The sequence below is a fragment of the Pongo pygmaeus genome, chromosome 3 (genome assembly GCF_028885625.2).
Source record: "Pongo pygmaeus isolate AG05252 chromosome 3, NHGRI_mPonPyg2-v2.0_pri, whole genome shotgun sequence".
NCBI lineage: Eukaryota > Metazoa > Chordata > Mammalia > Primates > Hominidae > Pongo > Pongo pygmaeus.
In genome coordinates this window covers 63,589,109-63,601,495 of record NC_072376.2, presented here as the reverse complement: position 1 = coordinate 63,601,495, position 12,387 = coordinate 63,589,109, and positions in this window count along the sequence as shown.

The following is a 12,387-nucleotide window of genomic DNA, read 5'->3' as shown; positions in this document are numbered from 1 at the left end:
GCATCTGGCCCCGAGGGTGTAGGTAACTCCCCACCTTACCTGGTTTCTTCCTGCCAGGGCCAATCTTCAGACCTCAGGACTTTGCAGCCTATCCCACCTCCCCTCTGTCCAGCCTTGAGCCCTTGTGGGCCCAGCACTTTTCCAGGCTGTCTCCTGGTTGTCCTTCTGCCTTGAGGCCTGGCTCATGCTGCACCCCCTCCCTCTCACCAAGACCCACAAGGACCACTCCACACCCAGCTCAGCCCCATCCCCTCAGATAGTCCTTTCTCTTTCCTCAGGTGGCCAGGTGCATATCTTGGTGTGAGGACCTTCACTGTATCTGGGAATGCCTACTGGTGACCTTGGCGACAGAGACCAAGGCATTTACCTGATATGAGTGTCTTGGTTCACTGTCTACATGACTAGGGAGGGAGTCAATAATAGGCTTTTCACTTGCTGCAAGGGCCAGTTCTCCTGGCCCCATGGCTCTAGGGATGGAGGATGCTGCAGGAGATGCACCGCTCACTTCCCAGCTGAGGACTGTGGGTCATCTCAGGGCGATTTCACAGTCCCCACATGCCCCACCCCCTCAGCTCAGCAAATACCAAGTAGTGCAGCCTGCCTAGGGGATGATGGGCTCGAGAGTGCCCAGGTAGTGCCCAGAGTGCCCTTGGCAGGCCTCTCACCTAGCTGCTTCCACAGCTGTGTAGCAAGAGTTCTAACCTTTTTTGACCCTGAAGCCTGCTGAGAATAAGAGCTGTGGACTGTTTTCCCAGAAAGGCATGTACATGCTCTCCACACAAAACCTGTCATCGTGGCCAAGCACAGTGGCTCATGTAATCCCAGAACTTTGGGAGGTGGAGCCAGTCGGATCACCTGAGGTCAGGAGTTCAAGACCAGCCTGCCCAACATGGCAAAACCCTGTCTCTACTAAAAATACAAAAAATTAGCCAGGCGTGGTGGCAGCCACCTGTAATCCCAGCTACTCCGGCAGCTGAGGCAGGAGAATCACTTGAACCCGGGAGGCGCAGGTTATAGTGTGGTGAGATCACGCCACTGCACTCCAGCCTGGGCGACAGGAGCGAAACTCTGTCTCAAAAAAACAAAACAAAACAAAACCTTGCATCCTTTCAGGGGGCTCACACCTCCCTAAGGGCCCAGTAATTAAACCCCCTGGGCCTGAGGGTGAGAAACTTTGTCTCAGTTTTACCCCGAGTGATCAGCCCAGGGGTAAGGAAGGAGAAGCCAGAAAGCAGGACCCATGAGAAGGGCCCCCTCCTAGAGTTTGAGGCCCACTCCCTCCTGCCCCTGCCTCTCCTCTGTCCAGGACTCCTCCCTGCTGTGCCCCACTCCTGGGGCCATAACCATGGGGAGCTGTGGTTTTCTACAGGCCCCTGGGCACAAAGTAGGCAGTCTCACCTGGAGGTGATCAGAGTAACATGGCAGGAAGTGAGGGGGAAAGCCACCCTGGAACTGCGCCTCTCTGCCCCCGATGTCACTGGCGTGCACTCCTCCCTCCCCTCACTCAGGCAGTGGCATGAGTTCCATGTGAGTGCTGTCCTCCTCCCTCTGCTGCCTCTTTTATTCCTTGGGGCTACCATAACACTTTCCCTTCCCCAGCCCTGCCAACCTGGTGGGACATTGGGCTTCCCTCTTACAGGGTCCTGGGGACAGGCCCATCCTTTATCATACCCACAGAGAGACCCTTTTTTTCTTCAGGACCTGGGGAGCAGCCAGGTTCCATGAGTTAAATGCAGATCTGAACCAAGCTGGGACTGAGGTACACACTCTCCTCTACTGCAAAGTAGCTAGGGATTCCAACTAGGTAAGTAGGAGAGCGGGGCAGAGCCAGACCAGACAAGGACTGATCACCTGGAAAAAGCCTGCCATCAAAGGTCTTGGCAAATGCTGGGTGCGGTGGCTCACTCCTGTAATCCCAGCACTTTGTGGGGCTCAGACAGGTGGACTACTTGAGGCAAGGAGTTCGAGTCAAGCCTAGGCAACATGGCAAAACCCCATCTCTACTAGAAATACAAAAATTAGCTAGGCATGCTACACTCCTGTAATCCCAGTTACTCAGGAGGCTGAGGCAGGAGAATCACTTGAACTGGGGAGGCAGAGGTCGAAGTGAGCCAAGATTGTGCCCCTGCACTCCAGTCTGGGAGACAGAGTGAAACTGGGCCTCAAAAAAAGAAAAGAATATGGCCTTGGCAGAGAGGGGCCATTCCGGCAGTGCCTTCCCTTGGGTTTCTCCTGGGTAGGCCTCTGCCATGAGGAGGCACTTCCTTCTGCCTGTCCGTGGCCCACAGCAATGGAATGTCTGCTTCTGGGGGTTGGGTGGGAGACTGCTGGCAGACCTGGAAACCTTCAGGTGGGGTTTTTTTGCTTTGTTTTGTTTTCGAGATGGAGTGTCGCTCTGTCACCCAGGCTGGAGTGCAGTGGTGGAATCTCAGTTCACTGCAACCTCCGCCCCTCTGGGTTCAAACAGTTCTCCTGTCTCAACTTCCTGAGTAGCTGAGATTACAGGCATGTGCCACCATGCCCGGCTAATTTTTGTATTTTTTGTATAGATGGCATTTCGCCATGTTGGCCAGGCTGGTCTCGAACTCCTGACCTCAAGTGATCACCCACCTCAGCCTCCCAAAGTGCTGGGATGACAGGCATGAGCCACTGAGCCCAGCCCCTTCAGGGGGGTTTTGAGGCTCCACTACAATACCAGTTTCCTGTGGCTGCTGCAAAAAATTACCACAAACTTAGTGACTTAAAACAACCAAAATGTATTCCCTTACAGGTCTGAAGGCCAGAATTCTACAGTAAGTCCTGCTGAGTCAAAGTGGGAGCAGGCTCAGTGGCTTCCGAGGCTCTGCGGGAGAATCCGTTTCCTGGCCGTGGAGGTGGCCTGCTCTCCTCAGCTTGTGCTGCCCGTCTCAAAGGACTGGAGATTCCTTCTCTGTCACTACACCTCCCACCCTCTCCATCACCTGCTCTGCTCTTGTAAGGATCCGGGTGAGTACATCAACCCCAAAAGCCAAAGACCCTTAACTTCATTATATCTGCAAAGCCCATTTTGCCATATAAGGTCATGTTCACCAGTTCCCGGGATTAGGATATGGGCATCTTGGGGGCATCAGCCTGCTACAGCTAGGCTGCAAAACTGTTACACCCTCCTGGTGTTTCAGTGATTGGGAGAAAAAGGGTTGGCATTTTTTGCTTAGGGGTCCCTCTTAAACTTGTATCTGTAAGGTCTGGGGTCCCACTTAACCTTGTGTTTTTGTTTTTGTTTTTTTGAGGTGGAGTCTTGCTCTGTCATCCAGGCTGGCAGTGGCGTGGTCTTGGCTCACTGCAATGTCTGCCTCCTGGGTTCAAGTGATTCTCCTGCCTCAGCCTCCTGAGTAGCTGGGACTACAGGCGCCCGCCACCATGCCCTGCTGTTTTGTATTTTTGGTAGGGACAGGGTGGGGGTCGGGCTAGGGAGGGGGGGTTTTGGCTATGTTGCCCTGAGCTCAAAGCGATCCGCCTGCCTCTGCTGCCAAAGTGTTGGGATTACAGGCCTGCACCACTGCACCTGGCTGCTGTAAAGTCTTATTTCACACAGCTGACACATGTTTTAGGAAGTTTGCTAAAAGACCTCTGGAGACCTCCTCATTGTGACCTCCCTGTTGTTGTGTTTAATTTGATTGAACTTTTCTGCCCTCCTGCTTTTCAGCTTCTCTAATAGTCTCCCATTAAATCAATTCTAAGAACCACCAAAAAAGGGAAATTTTTTTTTTAAAAGCAGTAAAATGACATGGACTGTTAGAATGTAAAATATATGAAATAAGTCATTATATGTTAGTGCTGCTCTGACATAGGGACGCATTATTGAGAATCAACTTTTGCTTGATTTTCAGAGAAATGGAATAATCATATTGCTGATCTACGTAAACAAATTCAAGAATTGTCTGAAAGAAAATATGGTATGTCTAAACTGGAAAAGTCCTGTAATCTTATGTTCATGGGCATTTGCACAACGGAGTTACTGTTCATCATGGGGGTACCATGGACAAGCCCAGGGCTGCCGGCGAGTCATGCCATCCTTACACGTTTCTCCTTGTAAGGTGGTTTGTAGTGTCTACACACTTTGTTTCTAGATTGCTGCAAAGCTGGGGAAAAGTTGTATTTCTTTAATTATTAGTTAGCATTTCTTTTAAACTTTCAGTATGGAGATTGGAAATCTATTTACATATTTATTGCAAAGCCCTGGATCTTAGGGATTTCATTGAATTATTTATTCATTTTTTTTGAGACGGAGCCTCACTCTGTCGCCCAGGCTGGAGTGCAGTGGCACGATCTTGGCTCACTGCAACCTCCACCTCCCAGGTTCAAGCAGTTCTCTGCCTCAGCCTCCCGAGCAGCTGGGATTACAGGCACCAGCCACCACGCCTGGCTGATTTTTGTATTTTTAGTAGAGACAGGGTTTCATGATCTTGGCTAGGCTGGTCTTGAACTGCTGACCTCCTGATCCACTCACCTCAGCCTCCCAAAGTTCTGGGATTACAGGTGTGAGCCGCCATGCCTGGCCAAATGTTTTTTTTTTTTTTTTAAATGAATTGTTTCTCTTAGTCTGCTTTGTTAAATTTGGAATTCATCTGGGTGCAGTGGCTCACACCTGTAATCCCAGTACTTTGGGAGGCCAAGGCAGGCAGATATCTAGGTCAGGAGTTCGAGGCTAGCCTGACCAACATGGAGAAACCCCGTCTCTACTGAAAATACAAAATTAGACGAGCGTGGTGGTGCATGTCTGTAATCCCAGCTATTCGGAAGGCCAAGGCAGGAGAATCACTTGAACCCAGGAGGCAGAGGTTGCGGTGAGCCGAGGTTGCACCATTGCACTCTAGCCTGGGCAAAAAGAGCAAAACTCCATCTCAAAATAAATAAATAAATAAAATGTTCAGTACTCACCAAGATGCCCCTGTTGTCTCTACTTTATCTTGATGCATCACTGAATTGATGTTAGATTTCAAATTCATCATTGCCCTTATACTATTCTATGCTGAAGCCACCTTTATATAATGATGAAAGAAATTAGCGATTTGTTATTATCCTCTCTGTTGGTATACATCAAATGCTCACCTAAAAAGAGCAACAACCAGTGGAAAACACATGATGTTTTTATTTGGATGACTACTTGTAACCTACTAGCAAACTATAAAATTGTATGATATGCAGAATTTTAACTGAATTGCTTTAAGTGGACATTTAAACATGATAAACCATATTGATGGTATTTACGTTAATATACTTAAAATGAACATTTTTCTTCATCATGAGTAATATAACCTACTCCTCAATGAAAACCTAGCATTAAATTTGCTAATGAATTCAATAACATTTCCATAATATTTTTAGTTACATGCTTAAGGTTCTCTTAGTGTTTCTCCCACTTTTTAATAGCTTATGCCTTTTTCGCCTTTGGTTTTTTTTTGGTTCATTTTAAAACAAAAATCTCACAACATGTGACACCTGGAAACACTGTAACCTAGTGGTAAGACCATAGGCCCTGGGGACACAGGCTGGCCATGTCTCCTGTCCTGTCTGAGCTTTAGTATCCTCTTTTGTGGTCATGAGAACTGAAGATCTGTCCCGAAGATTTCATAAGATAGTAAAGTGCTTCACATAATACCAGACATATACATACACAGTAAATGCTTCCTCCTTATATTTTTATTGATTAATTGATTGAGACAGAATCTTGCTCTTTTGTCCAGGCTGGAATGCAGTGGTGTGATCGTGGTTTCTGCAACCTCCACCTCCTGGGTTCAGGCAATTCTCCTGCCTCAGCCTCGCGAGTAGCTGGGATTAGAGGTGCCTGCCACCATGCCCAGCTAATTATTGTATTTTTAGTACAGATGGGGTTTTACCATGTTGGCCAGGCTGGTCTCGAACTCCCAACCTAATGATCTGCCTGCCTCGGCCTCCCAAACTGCTGGGATTACAGGTGTGAGCCACTGTGCCCAGCCTGTCTTTTCTCTTCACACCCACAGTTCATGATGAAATATTAAATATGTATTAGTGGATATTACTTTGCTGAATATTGCCTAGTGAATATTAAGTATTCTCACCTTTCAGACATGAACTTATGAATTCAACAGGTGAAGATTTACAACTTGATAAATCAGCTTTGTGAGGTACATCTTCAGTCTTAAGTCAGATTAGAAGATTATGTGACGTAATTAACACTTAACATTGATTTAATGGTAGCTTCCACATGAAATAGTATGCCTCAAAGTATTAATTATGTCCTAGGACAGGAGAATTCATGTTGTCAAAATTCTCATACTCTCTAGAACAATGAACTCATTTTCTTTTTATTAGTAGATATTGCATTTATGGGTAGACAAAACTGAAAGAACAATATTTGTTCTACTTTTGAGATGCAAGATTCATCTGGCATAATGCATTGAACAGGTTATTATTGAAGTCTACACCAGTCAACTGAATAAGCATTCATCAAATGTCCATGATATGCAGGACATAAGATTTCTTTTAGAGTATGGAACCATGCATATTATCTTTTAATTAGATGATTTAGTTAGATATGTTTTTAAAGAAATAGAAATATAATTGATTTTCTTGTTTTGGCTCTGGAGTGGAGTGGGGATGAAACAGAATGGATTCACACTGTTTAGATTTACTAAAATCGAAGGATTGCAGCAAGATCATATCTGTAGTCTCCCCGTAGCAAATGTCACCTGCTAGCTGTTTTTTTTTGTTGTTGGTTTTTCTTTTTTTTTTTTTTTTTTGGTAAGTTGAAGTTTTGTTCTGTCGCCCACGCTGGAGTGCAGTGGTATGATCTCAGCTCATGGCAAGCTCACCTCCTGGGTTCAAGCAATTCTCCCTGCCTCGGCCTCCTAAGTAGCTGGGATTACAGGCATGAGCCACCACGCCCGGCCTGGGCCTGCTTCTTTCTCTTTTTCTTTTTGTTTCATTAGCAGCTTAAAATTGGTGCCTTATTCAGACACAAGCAAAAGGACATTAGCCCAGCTTTGGAAATAGATGTGAGCCCATATATGATTTTCCTAGTTTCTCCTCCCCCTTTGCTTTTTGCTCTCTTGTTAGTATTTTAATTGTTTTCACTCTCTGAATCTTTTTTCCCCATTTCTTTGGCAGACATTTTTACTTGTCTTGGAAGAGTAGGTGAAGAGCTGTTTTTAGGACTCTTTGAAAGGGTACAGTATGGGTGACAGTCTTGGCTAATGGTAACATCCAGGGAGCTGGGGTCAGCATGAGCTGGAATCCGTTCAAATTAGCAAAGCACTGGCACTCGGTGGCAGGAATACAAGTGACTGCAAAGTGTTAAGCACATCTGGAAAGGGATACTGACATCATCCTCAGAATCTGTGGGGAGTTCACATAGCCAGTTAAGACCCATTCCTCTTTGACCCTATAAAGATTCTTTAAAGAATAATACCCTTAGTGGTTTTCTAGCCAGCTTGCCTGCTCATTTATCTTTGAGGACGACATGCCTTGTGGAGCTCCACAGGCCCCAGAGGGGTATGGATTCTGCATTTGAAAGTGCTGAAGCTGAGAGACTGGGTCTTGGTGGACCACAAGAGGTCTGTTTCTCCTCTACTTATTGTTCCTTTTTTTCCCAGCAGCTGGCATTGCTGTTTAAATGGGTTGTTCTTTGCTGTTTTAAGTTGTTTCATAGTGGTGTGTCAGGATTTGGGTTTTCTGAATACTTTCCAAGCTGGTGACTTGAGTGGTGGTTAGGGAGGAGCTGTTTTAGGGCTGTTCTGGAGCTATAGAGGTCAGGTGTCTAGATACTCCCAGCTTGTCTGTTGAGGAAAATGCTGTTCTCATTGTGCTGTCTTTGGTGGTGCTGTGTGTGGCTCTTTAGATGTGGTTGGAGGTGAGCTGGGGGAGTTAATGAGATCTTTTTTAGGTGCTTTTGATAAAGTAGCCTGCACTACAGGATTCATTGTGACTTTTTCCCTTAACCTGTGCATTTCTGTCTGCTAGCTTTTGCTGTCTTTCTCATGCCTTTGATTTTCCCAGCTCCTCTTGGTTGAATTAAGTGCTCTGCTATGGTTTAAATGTGTCCCCCAAAGTTTATGTGCTGGAAACTCAATCCTCAATGCAACAGTTGGGGTGTGGGGCCTAATAAAATAGCCTTTATGAATGAGTTAATGTTGTTATTGTGGTAATAGATTAGGAATCACAGAGTGGGCACATTGTAAAACAGAATTCAGCCCCTTTTACCCTCTTGCTTTCTTGCACTCTCTTTTCCTTCTGCCTTCTGTAGTGGGATGATGCAGCAAGAAGACCCTTACCAGATGCAGGCCCCTCAACCTTGGACTTTCTAACATCCAGAACTGTTAAGAAATAAAATTTATTCCTTTCCTTTCCTTTCCTTTTCTTCCTCCTTTCCCTTCTCCTCCCTTTTCTTCCCTTCCCCTCCCTCCCTCTCTCTCTCCCTCCCTCCTTCCCTCCCTTCCTCCTTCCCTCTTTCCCTCTTTCCCTTCCTTCCTTTCCTTCTTTCTCTTCCTTCCTTTCCTTCCCTCCTTCCCTCCTTCCTTCCTTTTTTCCTTTTTATAAATTATGCAGTCTGTGGTATTCTTTTATAGAAGCATGAAATGGACAAAGACAGACTCCATTTTCAAGAGCAAGCACTTTTGTAGTTTCTGAGCGAATTATGACGGCAAAGGAAGTTCTATAGATAGCCTCAGATCCACTACCTAGGAAGCATGCTACCAAGGAGACCTAGGATCTAGGATTTGATCAAGTGCTGGGCAACATGATACCACTGCAATTTAGCACCTCCGTATATACCTCCAGTTGGCTCAGCCCATCAGGGCTAAAACTACCCCTCATATCCTAGTGTCTCTTGTAGGCAGAAGCCTTGCCTAAACCCTAAGCTGCTTGGCTCACATTCTATCATGTGCTTTTTTTGTAGGGGGTTCAAATACACACAAAAGAAATATGTTGAACCTCCATGCACCCAACCCGCAGATTAAGCAGTTACCTCCATTTTTCCAGATTTGTTTCATCTGCTTCAATCTCCCTAAAAATTTATGTTTGTACAGGAAAAACTGAATAAATGGCTAATTCTCCACCCTACCTCTCATCTTAAGTCACTTTTCAGAGTAGTGAGTTAGTGACCTAGTAACCTTCCCTGTAATGACCAGTAGTTTTTTTTCTGAATACCATTATGAACTCATAGATTATTGTTTGCATTTGATGTATTTCAGGCCATTGCAGTCTTTATTGTTTTGGATGCTTACATTGTCTCATCTAGGTTAATAATTATCTCTTCAAGTTGACTTTCATGTCTTTTTGATGTGATCCTGTTGGACTTTGATGGCTTCCTTGCTTTCTGGCAAAAAAGATGTTCCAGGATCAATATACTGCACCATACATGGAGTCAGCCGTTTCTCTAGGGAACCTTGATTCCTTTTAGTAGAGAACACAGTTTGAGGTCTTGGACTGAATGACTTTTGTGAACCTCCTCTCCTGAGACTACAGCCTGCATCCCTGCATATAGCCCATTTGGAGCTCTTGCTGGGCACCAGCAGGTCTCCTAAAACTGCTATATAGTTCTGCCTCACTCTTACAAAGATTCATCTCTTGAGAGTTTTGTGCTCTACCCCCAGATGTGGTCTTTCTGGTTCTGAAGCTTTTGCTTCAGTCACCCTGAATTTTGCCAGCCCTATGCATGCTATACCTTGGATTGCCAACTTGCCCTCACTGAAGCCAGTTTCTCTGGTTAGAATAGTTGCCCCAACCCATGCCTAATACTCTAGTAAACAAGGTTCTACCTGGGCTTAGGTTAACTTTTGCTCCTTTGGGCCCTGTGTTCTACCAGCATTCCATTTATCTGAAACTCTCCCTCACCTTAAGAACTTATCTGTTCTTTAATGATTTACTGCTGCTTCCTGGGTTCGAAAGAACCCAGTTCAGGAGTTTCTGTTTTAGTTTGAGATCTTATAGGCCTGTCTCATCAGGTTGGTGTCAGCCCAGCTAGGATTAGGCAGAATTGGGTGGGGGCTATAGTGCATTTTTGGCACAGCATGTACCTATCTGACTAATTCTCCGTCTTTTCTTTCTTGTTGCAATTCATGGGTCTTAGCATCTTCTGAATGGTATTTAGTAGGTCATCCTGTTGATTTCCTGCTAGGGAGTAGCGTACTCTGGCTCTGTACCATTGGCCAAGGGACTTAAGGATAGATGAAGGGCTGCAGTTTTGTTAAATGGAACAACATGAAGAGATTGCATTGTAAAAAAAAAAAAAAAAAAAGGCTTGGCAGCAGGGCCCATTTGAATGGTTGGTCCTTGGCTCCTGTGTTGATATAGGCAGATCCTTGATGGGAATTTGGAATGTTCCCAAATATGGTATTGGTACATCAAGTCATCCTCAAGGTTGTCTGTGTAACAGTCTTGAATGATGTTTTGTCAGTCTTTGGAGATTCTCTGTATAGGGTTTAATCATTTAGTTATTTCAGTTGAGCCTGTTTAGTTTCTTTGCAAGGAGATAAGAAATGTGAAAGAGATGCAGACATTAGGGAAAAAAGTCAGGAGCCTTCTTTCCCCACCCTCTACTTGGGTTCTGGAACTGGACTCATAGGTGAGTAGTGAAGAGCTGGGCCCAAGCACATTAATCCTAGATCTAGCTCTGCTTTGCGCTCGCTCCAGTTCTTGTATCAAATTCACTTCAAGCCACCCAGAGTAGTATGTAGAAGAGTCATTCAGGACCGTGCTTATACTTCATTATATCAAATGGGAGATCCAGTAATTTATAGCCTATTATTTCTGGAGCCTGGAGATGGCTCTGCATAAGATTTGCTGAAGCAAATTTTATTACATTAGAAGAGAACCTAGCTGGCTGCATCCTACACTGGAAGCTTTTAGATGCCAATAAGGAGGTCATGTAAAGGTCACAGAATGACTCTGGAATCCATTCCCCGCCAAGAAAGAATAGTGACAATTCTATGTTGTCCTCTTTTCATTTCCCTTTGATTTTGAGTAATAAATTCTCTCCTCACTTCCCAGCTGAACGGTTTGGGAGTCTGTATTCCCTAGAAAGACTTTGGTCACATACCCATCAGATTAAATTAGGTGAAAACCCTTTGGCCTTCATGAATGTTGAAGGATTTCAAAGGGCTAATGGAAATTCTTCTAGAAGTAACTGCAACCTCCGCCTTCCAGGTTCAAGCGATTTTCCTGCCTCAGCCTCCCGAGTAGCTGGGATTACAGGCGTCCACCACCATGCTCAACTAATTTTTGTATTTTTAGTAGAGATGGGGTTTCACCATGTCGGCCAGGCTGGTCTAGAACTTTTGACCTCAGGTGATCCACCTGCCTCAGCCTCCCAAAGTGTTGGGATTACGGGTGCGATCCACCGTGCCCAGTTAAACTTCAGTTTTTCATGTTCCATGCATAGGTCAGGGTCTTAGGGAGTGATTCATTCTAGCAGAACTCCCTGGATCTTAAGGCAGGTGTTCCATTTATTAATTGACAAAGGAGGCATATTTCTCCCCTGGTAACCCAAAGATTTAGGTCGTTTTCCCAGAGACTTCATTTCCACTGTGAGGGTTCTTGGAAAACTAAGCAGAGGATGAGGAAAAGTCTGTGAACAAGCTTGCTGGTTTCTCCCTGTCCTACAAAAGAGCATACGTCTTCTGTAACCCAGAAGGCCCCTTTGATTAGTCAAGGCTGGACAGACTGAGATTAGGGGTGTGTGTGTGTGTGTGTGTGTGTGTGTGTGTGTGTGTGTGTGTGTGTGTGTGTGTGTGTGTGTGTGTGTGTGTGTGTGTGTGTGTGTGTGTGTGTGTGTGTGTGTGTGTGTGTGTGTGTGTGTGTGTGTGTGTGTGTGTGTGTGTGTCTGTCTTGAGACAGGGTCTCACTGTGTCACCCAGGCTGGAGTGCAGTGGTGAGATCAGAGCTCACTGCAGCTTCCACTTCCTGGGCTCAAGCGATCCTCCTATTTCAGCCTCCAGAGTAGCTGGGACTATACGAATGTTTTACCGCACCCAGTTCATTTTCTAATTTTTTGTAGAGATGAGGTTTCACTGTGTTGCTCAGGCTGGTCTTGAACTCCTGGCCTCACGGGATCCTCCTGCCTTAGTCTCCCAGTGGGCTGGGATTATAGGTATGAGCCACGTCACCTGACCTGCAACGATTTTTCAACAATGTAATTTCTCTTTTGCAGAGCCACCTAAGCTGAAGATTCCCTTGAGAACAAGTACTGTCCTGTGGTTTCATGACCTTTCTTCCATTTGTCGTTCTTGTGAAGTGGAATTTAAATGACATCTTATCAAGATGGATAAACCCTAGTTTCCCAGTGCTGGAATATAGAAAATGATGAACAAGTAAATCCCACTCAGCACCCATAGTCCAGGCATGGGGACCTCAACACACCTGAGCCCCAGA